The sequence below is a fragment of the Ranitomeya imitator genome, chromosome 2 (assembly GCF_032444005.1).
Source record: "Ranitomeya imitator isolate aRanImi1 chromosome 2, aRanImi1.pri, whole genome shotgun sequence".
Classification (NCBI taxonomy): Eukaryota; Metazoa; Chordata; class Amphibia; order Anura; family Dendrobatidae; genus Ranitomeya; species Ranitomeya imitator.
In genome coordinates this window covers 177888522-177905635 of record NC_091283.1, presented here as the reverse complement: position 1 = coordinate 177905635, position 17114 = coordinate 177888522, and the positions used below count along the sequence as shown (strand labels likewise).

General features: G+C 43.8%; 1 protein-coding gene across 9 annotated transcripts in view; it reads left to right on the top strand.

Moving 5' to 3' along the window:
• The window catches only part of NACC2 (NACC family member 2), a 219486-nt gene that overhangs the window by 160887 nt on the left and 41485 nt on the right, over positions 1-17114 (top strand). For 3 of the 9 annotated variants that reach the window (XM_069748125.1, XM_069748117.1, XM_069748119.1), the window contains exon 2: positions 16210-16278. The exons of 1 other annotated variant lie outside the window; for it this stretch is intronic. The gene's annotated coding sequence lies outside the window, so the exon portion shown is untranslated. Of the gene's footprint in view, positions 1-1586; positions 1798-15528; positions 15615-16209; positions 16279-16457; positions 16620-17114 lie in introns of those variants that run through there. 5 more of the 9 variants (XM_069748124.1, XM_069748116.1, XM_069748118.1 and 2 more) reach the window with 5 other exon arrangements.

Sequence of the window (17114 nt, the reverse complement as noted above, 5' to 3'; positions counted from 1 at the left end):
AACACTAGATGGCATCATTGCAAGGTGAAAGTAAAATAGGTAAGGTTGGACCTAGTTCACATGGCATGGATTTGCAATAGGCAAATCTGTTGTTGATTTTCAGAAGTTCTAGAGCAAAAATGGATTGCTGCACAATATGCATTGGGATTATCCCTATTGTAAGCCAAACTGTCTGCTTGCGTTCCTGTTTGTATAAAAGTTCAATACCTTCTAAAGAACGATGCAGTAAACTTATTTATTATTATTGATCAGCATGTGCAAAGTTCTAAACAGCTGTAATATACTCACACTATCTTGTTTTGTTTCTTTTTCTCCCAAATATCTTGCCGAAAGCGCTGACTTAACTGCCTAGCTTCTCCTCTTTTAGTAGCTGCTTTGAATTGCTGTTTCAGTAGGAATCCATACTCAAACGCTATTTACTAACACTCCCCTCTGAGTATGAGGGAGGGGAGCAGAGAAGCTCACAGAGGAAAAGTGTTTGTAAATGGTGCCTGAGTACAGATTCTTGCTAGAGCAGCAGTTCAAAGCAGCTACTAACGTTAAAACAGCAAGTTCAGCATGATGATGGGGAGAAAAGTAAGTAAAATGAGGTAATCGGGTATACTATACTAACTATACTACAGTAGCTCATAACAATGCAAAGGATAACCAAACATATGTTAAATCTTTCTAACATCTGAGGTTTTCTCCCGTTATATCAGATATATCTGTGTTGATACAACGTGCCAAACTATCAGTACCGGAAAGATTTGTGCTGTTGTGTTTAGCATACTTTCTAACATTTTAAAGCCCAAAATTGGGACATATAAGCCCCAGTTGGGGCCATTTTTACGCCACTCTTATATAAACCTCATCTTTTTCTGCTCCGATCACCAGGATCGTCCTGGCACAATCGTCTGGATTTGCCTTCAGTTTTGTGTCAAGATGCAAATATAATTATTTAAAGGCAAGCAGAGGTCTTATACTTTCCAAAGAATAGAAATCCCAAAATTAAGGATTTAGAAACTTCCATTGTTGCACAACTGCAAAGATGGGTTCAGACGGGCGTAATTTCACGGTCCTTATGCTGGTCATGATGCCCCGGATTGACAAAAGGTCTCCTGGCCGAACGTATGGTCCCGTAGGTGTCTATGAGGCTGGAAAATCAGGTTGGAAAACCGATGGTCATTCCGGGGTGTTAGGATCTGTAAACGGCTCGTGAAACAGTCCATTAGAATGCGACGAAATCTTGGAAAAAGTTTTCTACATTGATTGAAGGACCCACCGTGATCGGCAGAATCCATGATCAGCGGTGCCGATCCCATTGAGGACTTCGATCTAGGACCACCGTCTGTGGGTCACCTACAGGGCGTGAGAACAGATATGGGCACGTCAGGTCTGCACCGATTACGTCGGCCATTGATTACACAATGCCCGGTGTGCTGACTGTTCTAAGATCGGGTAGCCCCGGGGCATCTCCAGGTTATGGTTTCATCCCCAGCACTCGGACCTCTTCCCATCCTGTAGAGCGCGGACCCCCTACCCTCATCTCCGGCAGTAAGCAATGCTCACATGTCCCCCGCCTCCGGCCACCAGTAGTCTATGCAGTAATTGAAAAGTAAAGGCAATTGAATTACAGCGCAGGGCTCGCGTCCAACAAAATTCTCTTTCTCTTTTTTTTTTTTTTCCCAGTCTACATTCATTGCATCGAGCTCGGCAGGACTCCCGCTCTCCTCATGTGTGTTACTGCTGACTCACAGACTAACTTGCACAAGACGGAGGGAGAAAACACACGCGCAGACCGTTCCTCCATACTAGGTAATGACTGAGCCGAGCCAAGGAACTGCGACGCACGTCCTGTAAGACCCTCCACGGCTTTGTACTTTTTATTAGAGGGGCGAGAGGTTGATCTCCGGGGGTCTTCTGGCCTTCGGTAGCAGCTGCTGGGTCGAGGCAGCGTTCAGATTGGGCAGGATACGGCATCGCATTTCAGTTGGGATTAGTTTGGGGTTCATATTAACCCTTTGGGATCATTGATACCCGGTTAACCCTTGTAGTACCATACTCCAAGTCTGGCACTTTAATAGTGCCAACCGCCCTTTTTCCCCCAATTTGTACCCTAGGTGCCATACAGTGTAGCCTGACCCTAATATTTTTTTTCTGAAGTGTTACAATATGGCGGTAGCGTTGTATATTGACTGCCAGTGTCTGTACCCGCCGTATGCTGTCTGCTTGTTGTGCACCCAGCCGCTGTGCAGTCGGGATGGTGGGGGGGTGACCATGTATAATAAGGCCCTTGTAAGACTGGGACAAGAGGCTTTTTTTTTTTTCGGATGCAGAGATCCGTACCGCAGGGCACAAGCGCTGTCGGAGCTGACTTGTCAACTTTGATTGACACTTGTTCCCCCCAATCCACCCAAGAGCTCCGCAGCAGCTGAGACTGGCAGCGCCATTCCCTCTAAGCGCGAGGGCGAACGTTAGCCTGATGTCTAATTAATTTTGCCTCCGAGCCAAGTCACTGCAAGTCTGCCACTGTTCTTGCTGATCCTGGCACATTTCGAGTTTGGTGAAAACAGCACCCCCCGTGTTTGAGAAGATGGGCGACAGGCAGGGAGAACTTGTTAGTATGACAGAGCAGCTCGCTGTCTGAGCAGAGAACTGTCTCATCTCTGCAGTGTCACCTAGTCTGCTCCATGTCTGAGCGCTGGATTAGTATACGCCATGTGCGAGAGGATCACTAGCAGCCTGTACCGACTGCAGCGTCCCCCCTGTGTGCTGCAGTGATGCCAATGTGCTATACTGCAGTGTGCCATGCCACCACGCCGTGTACTGTAGTGTCTCCCACCCTAATGCTGTGCTGCACGGCGTCCTGTTGTGAAAGCCTAATGTAGCGTATACCGTTACACACTCTACTGGATATGGTGGTACATAGGATGACGGTATACAATATGAAGACAGTGTTACTCGTTGCCATCATGTGTGCTGCATTGTATCGTGACAAGCACATTCACAGACTGCTGTACCATACTATGCCGACATGTGCTGTGGAGCATGCTGTACTGTGACACCATGGACTCAAAATATGCTGGTCTTTAGGGTCTGTTTTCTCAAGATTTACTGAATTGCCATATACCATAGTCTGAGCATGTTATTTAGTGTCCCCGTTACTACCGTATACTATAGGATACTACTGACATATCCTAGTGCTAAATTACCATATACTCTAGGGCAGGGGTGTCAAACTGCATTCCTCAAGGGCCGCAAACAGGTCATGTTTTCAGGATTTCCTTGTATTGCACAGGTGATAATTTAATCACCTACACAGATAATGATTACAGCACCTTGTTCAATGCTAAGGAAATCCTGAAAACGTGACCTGTTTGCGGCCCTTGAGGAATGCAGTTTGACACCCCTGCTCTAGGGATATTACTGGCATCTACTAGCACTCTACTATACTACTGTATACTGTAGTATACTGGCATATACTAGCGCTAAACTACCGTATACTGTAAGACCGTATACTGTAAGATACTACTGGCATATACTAACTCTAAATTACCGTATACTGCAAGATACCACTGGCATATACTAGCGCTATACTATACTACCGTATACTGTAGGATACTTCTGGCATATACTAGCTCTAAACTACCGTATACTATAGGATACTACTGGCATATACTAGCACTATGCTATACTACTGTATACTGTAGGATACTGCCACATACTAGTGCTAAACTACCGTATACTGTAAGATACAACTGGCATATAATAACGCTATACTATATTACTGTATACTGTAGGATACTGGCATATACTAGTGCTATACTATATTACCGTATACTGTAGGATACTGGCATATACTAGTGCTATACTATATTACCGTATACTGTAGGATACTACTGGCATATATTAGCATATGCTATACTACCATATACTGTAGGATACTACTGGCATATACTAGCTCTATACTACCGTATACTATAGGATACTACTGGCATATACTAGCACCATACTACTGTGTACTGTAGGATACTGGCAATACACTAGTGCTAAATTACTGTATACTCTAGGGATACTACTGACATATACTAGCACTATACTATCTTACTGTATACTGTAGGATACTGGCATATACTAGTGCTAAATTATTGTATACTCTAGGGATACTACTGACATATACTAGCACTATACTATACTACTGTATACTGTAGGATACTGGCATATACTAGCTCTAAACTGCCGTATACTGTAGGATACTTCTGGCATATACTAGCACTATACTATGCTACCATATACTGTAGGATACTGGCATATACTGGTGCTATACTATAGTACTGTATATTGTAGGATACGGGCACATACTAGCACTAAACTGCCGAATACTGTAGGTTACTACTGGCATATACTAGCGATATACTATACTACATATACTGTAGGATACTGGCATATACAGGTGCATCTCATAAAATTAGAATATCATCAAAAAGTTAATTTATTTCAGTTCTTCAATACAAAAATTGAAACTCCTATATTATATAGAGTCATTACACACAGAGTGATCTATTTCATGTGTTTATTTCTGTTAATGTTGATGATTATGGCTTACAGCCATCAATTACTGCATCAATGCGGCGTGGCATGGATGCGATCAGCCTGTGGCACTGCTGAGGGGTTATGGAAACCCAGGTAGCTTTGATAGCAGTCTTCAGCTCGTCTGCATTGTTGGGTCTGGTGTCTCATCTTCCTCTTGACAATACTCCATAGATTCTCCATGGGGTTAAGGTCAGGCGAGTTTGCTGCCAATCAATCACAGTGATACTCTTGTTTGTAAATCAGGTATTGGTACTTTTGGCAGTGTGGACAGGGGCCAAGTCCTGCTGGAGAATGACATTTCCATCTCCAAAAAGCTTGTCAGCAGAGGGAAGCATGAAGTGCTGTAAAATTTCCTGGTAGATGGCTGCGCTGACTTTGGTCTTGATAAAACAGAGTGGATCTACACCAGCAGATGACATGGCTCCTCAAACCATCACTGATTGTGGAAACTTCACACTAGACCTCAAGCAGCTTGGATTGTGGCCTCCACTCTTCCTCCAGACTCTGGGACCTTGATTTCCAAGGTCTAGTGTGAAGTTTCCACAATCAGTGATGGTTTTGGGAGCCATGTCATCTGCTGGTGTAGGTCCACTGTGTTTTATCAAGACCAAAGTCAGCGCAGCCGTCTGCCAGGAAATTTTAGAGCACTTCATGCTTCCCTCTGCTCACAAGCTTTTTGGAGATGGAAATGTCATTCTCCAGCAGGACTTGGTCCCTGTCCACACTGCCAAAAGTACCAATACCTGGTTTACAAACAACAGTATCACTGTGCTTGATTGGCAGGAAACTCGCCTGACCTTAACCCCATAGAGAATCTATGGGGTATTGTCAAGAGTAAGATGAGAGACACCAGACCCAACAATGCAGACGAGCTGAAGCAACCTGGGCTTCCATTACCCCTCAGCAGTGTCACAGGCTGATCGCATCCATGCCACGCCGCATTGATGCAGTAATTGATGCAAAAAGAGCCCCGACCAAGTATTGAGTGCGTTTACTGAACTTACATATCAGAAGGACAACATTTCGGATTTTAAAATCATTTTTCAAGCTGGTGTTATAAAGTATTCAAATTTACTGAGAGAATGACTTTTGGGTTTTCATTGGCTATAAGCCATAATCATCAACATTCACAGAAATAAACACATGGAATAGATCACTCTGTTTGTAATGACTCTATATAATATACGAGTTTCACTTTTTGTATTGAGGAACTGAGATTAACTTTTTGATGATATTCTAATTTTGTGAGAAGCACCTGTATATGCCAGTATCCTAGCGCTATATTCTACTTCTGTATACTGTAGGATGCTGGCATATGCTAGCGCAATATATAAAACTGTATACTGTAGGATACTGGCATATATTAGCTCTATACTATACTACTGTATACTGGCATATATTAGCGCTATACTATACTACTGTATACTGGCATATATTAGCGCTATACTATACTACTGTATACTGTAGGATACTGGCATATATTAGCGCTATACTATACTACTGTATACTGGCATATATTAGGGCTATACTACTGTATACTGGCATATATTAGCGCTATACTATACTACTGTATACTGTAGGATACTGACATATATTAGCGCTATACTATACTACTGTATACTGTAGTATACTGGCATAGATTAGCGCAATATTATAGTACTGTATACTGTAGGATACTGGCATATGCTACCTCTAAACTACCATATACTGTAGGATACTGACATATACTAGCACTATGCTATGTATACTGTAGGGTGCTGACATACTAGCACTACCATATACTGTAGGATACGGACGTATGCTAGCACTATACTATGTCTATTATTATTATTATTATTTATTATTATAGCGCCATTTATTCCATGGCGCTTTACATGTGAGGAGGGGTATACATAATAAAACAAGTACAATAATCTTGAACAATACAAGTCACAACTGGTACAGGAGGAGAGAGGACCCTGCCCGCGAGGACTCACAATCTACAAGGGATGGGTGAGGATACAGTAGGTAGGGTAGAGCTGGCCGTGCAGCGGTTTGGTCAATCGGTGGTTACTGCAGGTTGTAGGCTTGTCGGAAGAGGTGGGTCTTCAGGTTCTTTTTGAAGGTTTCGATGGTAGGCGAGAGTCTGATATGTTGTGGTAGAGAATTCCAGAGTAGGGGGGATGCACGAGAGAAATCTTGTATGCGATTGTGGGAAGAGGAGATAATAGGGGAGTAGAGAAGGAGATCTTGTGAGGATCGGAGGTTGCGGGTAGGTAAGTACCGGGAGACGAGGTCGCAGATGTATGGAGGAGACAGGATGTGGATGGCTTTGTATGTCATGGTTAGGCTTTTGTCCTGGAGTCTCTGGGTGATGGGGAGCCAGTGCAGGGATTGACAGAGGGGAGAGGCCGGGGAATAGCGGGGGGACAGGTGGATTAGTCGGGCAGCAGAGTTTAGAATAGATTGGAGGGGTGCAAGAGTGTTAGAGGGGAGGCCACAGAGCAGGAGGTTGCAGTAGTCAAGGCGGGAGATGATGAGGGCATGGGTCTTTGCGGATTCTTGGTTTAGGAATGTGCGGATCCGTGAAATATTTTTGAGTTGGAGGCGGCAGGAAGTGGAAAGGGCTTGGATATGTGGTTTAAAAGAGAGATCAGTGTCAAGGATTACCCCAAGATAGCGGGCTTGTGGGACTGGGGAGAGTGGGCAGCCGTTTACTGTAATGGATAGGTTTGTTGGGGAGGTCATGTGAGATGGGGGAAAGATGATGAATTCTGTTTTGTCCATGTTAAGTTTTAGAAATCTTTAGAGTCTACTGTAGGATACTGACATATACTAGCACTGTACTATACTACCATATACTGTAGGATACCGAAATATACTATTGTTATACTATACTATGTATACTGTAGGATACTGGCATATACTCGCAGTATACTATACTACTGTATGCTGTAGGATACTGACATATACTAGCACTATACTATACTACCATATACTGTAGGATCCTGACATATACTAACAGTATACTATACTACTGTATACCGTAGGATACTGGCATATACTAGCGCTATACTATACTACTCTTTACTGTAAGATACAGACATATACTAGCACTATATTATACTACCATATACTGTAGGATACTGCCATATACTAGCACTGTACTATACTACTGTATACTGCAGGATACTGGCATATGCTAGCACTATACTATACTACCGTAGGATATTGACATATACTAGCGGTATACTATACTATGTATACTATAGGATACTGACATATACTATCTCTATACTATACTACATATACTGTAAGATACTGGCATATACTAGCACTTTACCACCGTGTACTATAGGATACTGGAATACACTACCAAATACTGTAGGATACTGACATATACTTGCACTATCCTATATTACTGTATACTGTAGGATACTGGCATATACTAGCGCTATACTGTACTACCATATACTGTAGATACTAAGATATGGTAGCACTATATTATAGCATCTTATACCTCTTGATATTAGTATATATACTATATTCTTTATACATATATTTATGACATCACATGCTTGTGTGTAAATCATATACATTGTATGGCCTCGTGTAATATATATTATAGAGTGGTCTATAGGCTTTCATGCACCAACATCGTCTAGATATATTTTGGTGATTTGCGCTATGGCTCAGTAGCATTGCAGGACAATAATGTGCAGTATATGTAATATACATTATAGTAGTGTTTCCTCTGCTGGGCAGAGACGTCTAACTGTTGTGAGAGAGAACATGACTGTGACTATATAAACTTTTAGTTGTAAATATAATTGTATAAAACCTTCTGACATAATGTGGTGATTGTGAGTTACAGAATGTCATTTTTGGACACAGAAACCTAAGTGTGCCCACATTTTATTGTTTGCTAAATGCATTTGATATGTTTTGCATCTGTTGCTCCGCAGTACTGCAGGGCGGCACGCTCCGTGTACCTGTCTGCACCCATTATATCGGATATGCTGCAGTGACTTGGACACTTCTCGGCGTGCTGCAGTATCTATAGTACTAGTCCTGGCATGAAATACATTTATCCCGAGCTCCCCAGAACTTAAAGTGAAGCCACGGTCTTATATCTGGGAGTTGTATTGTGAGCGATAATCTGATCCCATAGTCACAGATGATGGCACTGAGCTGCACCTCTGTCTACTGCAGCCTGGATTCTGTCAATGGCTGCATCTTTCATATTTTTTTAATTTTTATTTTCTTGAAAACCACAAATAAAATCTGATCAAGCCATAGTATATGCCCCCCATATTGTTGGCCGCCATGCTCTGTGTACCTATAACATTTCCAGCCTCGGTCTCTGCGCCCCCCGAGTGTTGGCAGCCCTTGTCCATATTTCTATCACTGTGGGCGACAGTTCCCCAACACATTGCTACCCATATAGTGTCAGCGGCTAGTCCATTAAAGGCATACCTTCCATTAGTCTCAAATTTTGGGAACCGTTCCAGGAGGTTGGGGGTATGTGCCGACTTGGGCTACTTTCACACATCAGGTTTTTGCCGTCAGGCACAATCCGGCGAGTTTTGAAAAAAACATCCTTTTTTTTACCGCCGGATCAATTTTTTTCTCATAGAGTTGTATTAGCGCCGGATTGTGCCTGGTGGCCACACGTTTCATCCGTTTTTTGCAGGCTCCGTCCAAAAAGCTGTTTCCGGCTGACGGAGAAAGCGTACAGAGGAACGATTTCTCTGTCCGGCAAAAAAACACCCAGCGACTGATCCGGCGATATGTTAAATGATGAATCCGGCCTCCGAATCCGGTTTTTCATGCATTTCTCCATTCAAATCATGCACATTTTCCATTCTGGGGTCTCTCACTCGCTCTCTCTCTCTCGCACGCGCTCTCTCTCCTCTCTCTCCCCCCCTCTCTCCCCCCCCTCTCTCCCCCCCTCTCTCTCCTCTCTCTCTCCTCTCTCTCCTCTCTCTCTCCGCTCTCTCTCCTCTCTCGCTCTCTCTCTGCTCTCTCTCTCTCTCGCTCTCTCTCTCTAACTTGCGCTCTTGCACGCTCTCTCGCGCTCTTTCTCCCTCTCTCCTCTTCTTTCTCCTCTCTCCTCCCTCTCTCTCTCCTCTCCTCTTACCCGGAACAGGAAGTCCAAACTCTATCCCCGGGTTAATATAAAAACGGATCCAGCAAAAATAAACGGATCCGTTGCATCAGTTTTCCACAATTTGCAACAGATCTGTTTTTTCAAAATTTCCTAAATGGCAAAAAACTGATGTGTGAAAGTAGCTTTAAACAAACAGTATATGTACTTGTGTACTGACAACACACAGAACTGAAGACCATGGTGGAGCAGAGAGCCATCAAATCTCTGCTTTACCATTCCATCTCGGCAGAGACTGTAGGACCTACAAGGACATTCGAGACACTTGACTGGGCAGCAGGGAGCAGTTGATGAAGAGCAGGGATATAAAAGGGGACATGGGCAACGAGATGATTGTGTGGGAGCCATTGTGTGGGTCGGCATTTTTTTTCAGGCTGTGTGTGGAGGGTATCATTTTGTGCTTGAGGACCGTATGAGGGCATTATACTGTGAGGGAGACTGGCATTGTGTGTGGGGGGACTGTGGGTATAATATGTTGGAGGATCATACTGTCAGGGCAACTATGGGTATTGGGGTCTGTGTGTACAGTGTGGGGGCATCATACATTATAGTGTGTGAGTACTGTGGGTGGAATCTTACAGTTTGTGTGGGAGGGGTACTGTGGGGAAATCTTAGTGTGTGGGGGTACTGGGGTAGTGTGGGAGAATCTTACAGTGTGTGTGGGAATCTTACAGTGTGTTTGGATACTGTAGGGAAATCTTACAGTGTGGGTACTGTGGGGGAATCTTGCCATATATGTGTACTGTGGGGGAGCAGCATAGTTTGTGGGTACTGAGACGGGGTATCATAGTGTATGGATGCTGAAGGGGCATCATAGTTTGTGTGTAGGTACTTGGGGGCATTATATGGTGTGTGTGTATGTGTTTGTGTGTGTACTGTGGGGCATCATATAGCATGTGTGTACATCATATAGTGTGTGTACTGTAGGGGCATCATAGTGTATGTGTACTGCACGGGTATCATATATTGTGTGTGTACTGTAGGGGCATCATATAGTGTGTATTGTACAGGCATCATATATTGTGTTTGTACTGTAGGGGCATCATATAGTGTGTGTACTGTACGGGCATCATATAGTGTGTGTGTACTGTACGGGCATCATATAGTGTTTGTACTGTACGGGCATCATATAGTGTGTGCACTGTACGGGCATCATATAGTGTGTGTACTGTAGGGGCATCATATAGTGTGTACTGTAGGGGCATCATATAGTGTGTGTGTGTGTGTGTACTGTAGGGGCATCGTATAGTGTGTGTACTGTAGGGGAATCGTATAGTGTGTGTCCTGTAGGGGAATCATATAGTGTGTACTGTAGGGGCATCATATAGTGTGTACTGTAGGGGCATCATATAGTGTGTGTGTGTGTACTGTAGAGGTATCATATTTTGTGTGTACTGTAGGGGCGTCGTATAGTGTGTGTGTACTGTAGGGGCATCATATAGTGTGTGTGTGTGTGTACTGTAGGGGCATCGTATAGTGTGTGTACTGTACGGGCATCGTATAGTGTGTGTACTGTAGGGGCATCATATAGTGTCTACTGTAGGGGCATCATAGTGTGTGTGTGTACTGTAGAGGTATCATATATTTTGTGTGTACTGTAGGGGCATCATATAGTGTGTACTGTAGGGGCATCGTATAGTGTGTGTACTGTAGGGGCATCATATAGTGTGTACTGTACAGGCATCCTATATTGTGTGTACTGTAGGGGCATCCTATATTGTGTGTACTGTACGGGCATCATATAGTGTGTACTGTAGGGGCATCATATAGTGTGTACTGTAGGGGCATCATATAGTGTGTGTGTGTACTGTAGAGGTATCATATTTTGTGTGTACTGTAGGGGCGTCGTATAGTGTGTGTGTACTGTAGGGGCATCATATAGTGTGTGTGTGTGTGTACTGTAGGGGCATCGTATAGTGTGTGTACTGTACGGGCATCATATAGTGTGTACTGTACGGGCATCCTATATTGTGTGTACTGTAGGGGCATCCTATATTGTGTGTACTGTACGGGCATCATATAGTGTGTGTACTGTACGGGCATTATATAGTATGTACTGTGGTGAATCATATAGTGTGTGTGTACTGTAGGGGCATCATATAGTGTGTACTGTAGGGGAATCATATAGTGTATGTGTACTGTACGGGTATCATATATTGTGTGTACTGTACGGGCATCGTATAGTGTGTACTGTACGGGCATCATATAGTGTGTGTGTGTGTGTGTACTGTAGAGGTATCATATATTTTGTGTGTACTGTAGGGGCATCGTATAGTGTGTGTGTACTTTAGGGGCATCGTATAGTGTGTGTACTGTAGGGGCATCGTATAGTGTGTACTGTAAGGGCATCATATAGTGTGTGTACTGTAGGGGCATCGTATAGTGTGTACTGTAGAGGTATCATATAGTGTATGTGTACTGTACGGGCATCATATATAGTGTACTGTAGGGGCATCGTAGAGTGTGTACTGTAGGGGCATCATATAGTATGTGTACTGTAGGGGCATCATATAGTGTGTGTACTGTACGGGCATCATATAGTGTGTGTGTACTGTAGGGGCATTGTATAGTGTGTGTACTGTAGGGGCATCATATAGTGTGTGTGTGTACTGTAGGGGCATTGTATAGTGTGTGTACTGTAGGGGCATCATATAGTGTATGGTGGGTACTGTGGGGGGCATCCTATAATGTGTATGTTGGGTACTGCGGGGGCATCTGTGGATGTGTATGTGGTGGGCACTGTGGGGGCCTTGAAAGGGGGATCATGCTATGCGTGAATAGTAATGGGTTTCACTAGAAGGATTATTTCTGTGTTGTGCACATATAGCACTGGCTCAGGTTAGGGAAATGGTTTGGCCCAAAATAAAAGAAAAAATGCCATGGGGCTCTACCCACTCCGCAGTATGTGTCCCTCTTTCCTAACTTTCACCGTTGGCTGGTTTGATTAATGATGAGTTACTATAACCTGTGTGTTATTGCCTCACTGCCTGCGGTACTGCCTGTACATAAAGCATTACCAGATATAAAAGTGACATCCATTATCACAATAAATTCTATTACTGAAGTATTAGTAGGCAGAAAGCACTAGTGCTGTAATGTCTGTATACTGCCCAGGAGCTGTGGTGTGATCCCTGTCCCTGTACGGTCAGACACGGCCATTACACAGTACACAGCAGGGGCACATGTACAAAATTATCTCAGCACAGGAACATTTTATTTAAATACATCCAATGGTGGAAATTATTATTATTCCAAGATCTAGTGGAAAAAACAAACAAACTTTTGTTTCTGGGAAAACCCTTTTAAAGGGGCTGGGTCTTGTCTTCATTGGCTTAGAATCTCACAGTAAGTGATGCCATCAAGCTGGATAACATGACATCACTAGTTCCAACCTTAAACTGTTTCATAGCCCCACGATCACTACAACCCTTAGGGTATGTGCACACGTCAGGATTTCTTGCAGAAATTTTCCTGCCAAAAACCGGACATTTCTGCCAGAAATCCGCATGCGTTTTTACCGCAATTTTTGACGCGTTTTTGACGCATTTTTTACGCGTTTTTTTGTGCGTTTTTTCCCAAATGCATAGAATTGCCGCGATGCGTTTTTTTCACGGAAAAAAACGCATCCATGTGCACAGAACATGCAGAATGCATTCTAAATGATAGAATGCATAATGTATGCGTTTTTAATGAGTTTTTATAGCGTTTTTGGCGTGACAAAAAAAGGGAAAAAAACCTGTACGTGTGCACATAGCCTTACCATCCATAGCTATCATATAATGGCTGGATCCGCCCCAAGTGCCCCCTGCTGGCCAAAGTGCTGGAGGACACAATGGACATTACATATAGAAAAGGCTCCTACATTTAGATGTTACGATTAATACTGTTATAATGGCAATATGCAGAATCTGCTAAATGACCAACTCGGCTCTGCTACATCTTTGAGTAGTAAGAGAGTTTCCCTTAAGATAAATCATTAGACTTTCGCCGTTTACAGGCTGACACTGTCATAATCTGCTTTTAACCCATAGCCGTGCCTTTGTATCTTGTAATGGCCGATCCAATGCCCCCCTTCCTGTCGGCAAGCAGGGAAGCCAGTGGGCATTGTGGACGTATTTGGGATAATCTTTGCCCTGTGGCGCTGTGCCCCGTGTAAATGATGATGAGAGGATTACGGATTAGGCTGGGGTTGAGTGCCTAATAGAAGACTTGTAATATTTACTAAATGCGCTGAGAATATGGAATATCGGCCTGTGAGAAGAGTGGAGAGTTTGCACCCATCCTGTAGTTTCACATGCAGTTTAAAGGGGGTCTCTCTCAATGACGTCCATATATCCAAATCGTATCAATGGAGGATGTCCTGATAAGAGAAGAGCTGGCACAATGGCTGAGGATGGTACAAAAGGGACGCGCCGATCTATAGCAAAAGCCCCAGCTAATATCTTAGGAACCCCAAATTAACCCTTTCTCTAGGAATTAAAGGGAACTTATGGTGTAAATGGGACATGGAAATAATATTTTTTATTAAGAATGATCATTCGTGGGAAAACACCCAGGACTGAGCCCAGTTAGCGGTTGGCGTCAGAGATTAAAGGGGTTTTGCACACATCTAATATTAATTACCTAGGTCCTCCATATGAGATTGGTGGAGATCCCAAGCCCGGCAGCTATCTGTCAATAGGATATTGAGCCAGGAACACAGGGCTCAGCTCCCATTCACTTCACTAGAAAATGAGCTGCAGTACCTGGAAACCGCCACTACGGGGTGTACGGCGCTGTGTAGTTTGGCTCCATTCACTATAGGGGGTGGGTTACTGGTCTTCCACCAGTCTGATATTAATGGCCTATTCCAGTATAAGAAGCCTGGAAAAGCCCCTTTAATGATTTTTGCAATTAATCCCTTAAATATACCGTAAGTTAATCATATTATGTCCATGGATCAACTGTGATCGGTAGTGAAATCTGTCAGAGGAGAAATAAAGTATTAATCTTGTTTCTCTTGACATCAATGGGCTGTCTGCATCACTTACTGACCCACATAGTTAATTACCCAATGAGGGCCTTGAAGGGGTAACGCCTCTTCCCCTTTATGACCTTGGGGTATTTGAAGTGCTCATTAGCAACCCCATATACAAGAGGTGCTGTGATCTAGGTGGCCGTGGTGCGGCAGTGGCCACCGGCAAATTGCCAAAGTTTATAGAACAAGTAGTTTAATGGAAACTTCACCCCGATATAGTGATGGGGCAGAGACGGACATATCATTGATACAACCTGTGCAGCCGCACAGGGGCCACAGAGTCTAGGGGGGCCCATTCATTCCTCCAAAGCAGGTGGAATTGTGCATTGTGATGCGCTCTGGGGCTTCAAAGGGCCCATAAAAAGTTCATCCACAGTGATGGGGGCAACCGAAGTTGCTGCAGGTCTACTAACATTACAGTGTTCACATCTGCTCTAATTTAGAGATTGGGATTGAGAGATGAGCTGTCGATCATTCATCAGGGGGTCACCATCTCTTCCGAGGGATTGTTAAAAAAAAAAAAAAAAAAAAGAAAAGCACATAAAAGTAACAAACACAGTGTATCAATTTTCCAAACTCCAGACAAGACAAATGTATCTATTTGTAAATACACATGAAATCCATCCAGCGCCCATCCTCTCCGCCCCCGAGGAGTCAATGGCAGGTATTTTCCTTGACCCTGGCCGGTAATGACCTGATGTGAAGAATAACAGTGAGGATTGATGCCTCCCCTCCCTCCCTTAAATTGTTATTGCAGATAAACCTCCCAGCTTTCCCCCTTGTGTCTGGATTCCTGCTGCAGACCAGATGTCAGGCTGTAGGGACAGACACATCCTAGCACCAACTCCACAGGAGAGGGGATGGCAACTGCACCCTGTAATAATCTATAGAAAGTCCTGGACTCCCTCCAGCATCTCTCTCTCCCTCTTTTTTTTTCGCCTCTCCGCCTGCAGGAGTTAAACGTGGCGGCTGCCAGCTCTGCAGACTGTTTGGAATAGTTTAAATGCTTTGACACTCTGGACTGGATGGCAGGAGAGGCAGTTTTACAGTGTAATTCATATGCAAAACTGCACTATAAATTTCCAAGCTGTCTGTGTTGCTGTGGCACCACTAAGCACTCCATCAGCATACAGTACAGTAATCCTGCCATCTTTGTTTGCATTGCAGTGACTCATCAGAAGTCTGTCTTGTACCAACACTGAAAGCATTATTCTGGCACTGATCTTCCTCTGTTTTTTAAAGCTTCAGCCCAGAACTGGCATTTACTCCAAGTCTCTAATCAAAGGACTCTATTCATTGCAGAGAGCAAAGCTGAATGTTAATCTGCATCCGGCCAATTCATTGACATGCTATGTACTGCTGTGGGCATTTTGACTTGCTAAAACCTTGAGTTGTTTTTTTTTGTTTTGATACTGATCTATTTTTTTTCCCTGACGTTTTTTTTTTTATTTCATTTTTATGCTTTTTTTAGTGACGAGCTGAAAGCGGGACCTCTCTTCCCTGACGTCGGGATACTTGGGACCAGTTTTGGAATTTGAAGGTACGTTTCCATCCGGCAGACACGTAGAAGTTCCCTTAGTTCTTTATGTGTCGGTGTATACGTTATGTTCTGCAGACACAAGAAAATGGGACATACCCCCCCACCTCCTCCTCCTCCTCCTCCTCTTGCCTGTCTGTCTAGTGTCTCTATTCTCTCGCACCGTCTATTTGCTGCTCATACACTCGGGGACACTATAGTTTGATTATTGCCCCCAAATGGGAAGATTATGTTGAGCTATTTCATGCATATATTCGCATTTGATCGCATGGTTCTAAGAAGAGGGGCAAGGCTGGTGCCCATACAGGTGCCCGTCACTCCTGGCTTTTGATTCTTTACTGATGGTCAGTATACAAAGAAGGGTTTTTCTTTTTTTTATTGCTTTGGCGATTTGGGCTGGCGGAGTCCTGGGGATTAGCGGAGGGTACTGTTCGCTCTTGTTCCTTTAATGCAGCAAAAGGCAAATCTTATTACAGCACAAGTGCCCGGGCTTTTGTCCTGATTTAGCCCGCTGTGAGGTAATTTGATGCAATACCATAACACAGTCTGGGAATACTGGAGTGCAAGATATTAAAGGCTCTATGTGAGCTGCATCGCCTTAGATCCAGACACTGGCGGGCAGGAGAGGAGAGGGAGGGGGGCGATGCATTAATGGGCTCATGTCTGACTTGAAAAAGCATCCTTGCACTTTTGTCAACTCTCCTTTTCTAATTCTTCACGGAGTGGAGATCATAGGAGTCTCCAGATAGAAGTACAGAGGTGCTCGACGTTCCACGCCCCCACCACCCATATCACCCCCCGCCAAAACCACCCAGCGGGTATTAAAAATTTAGACTCCT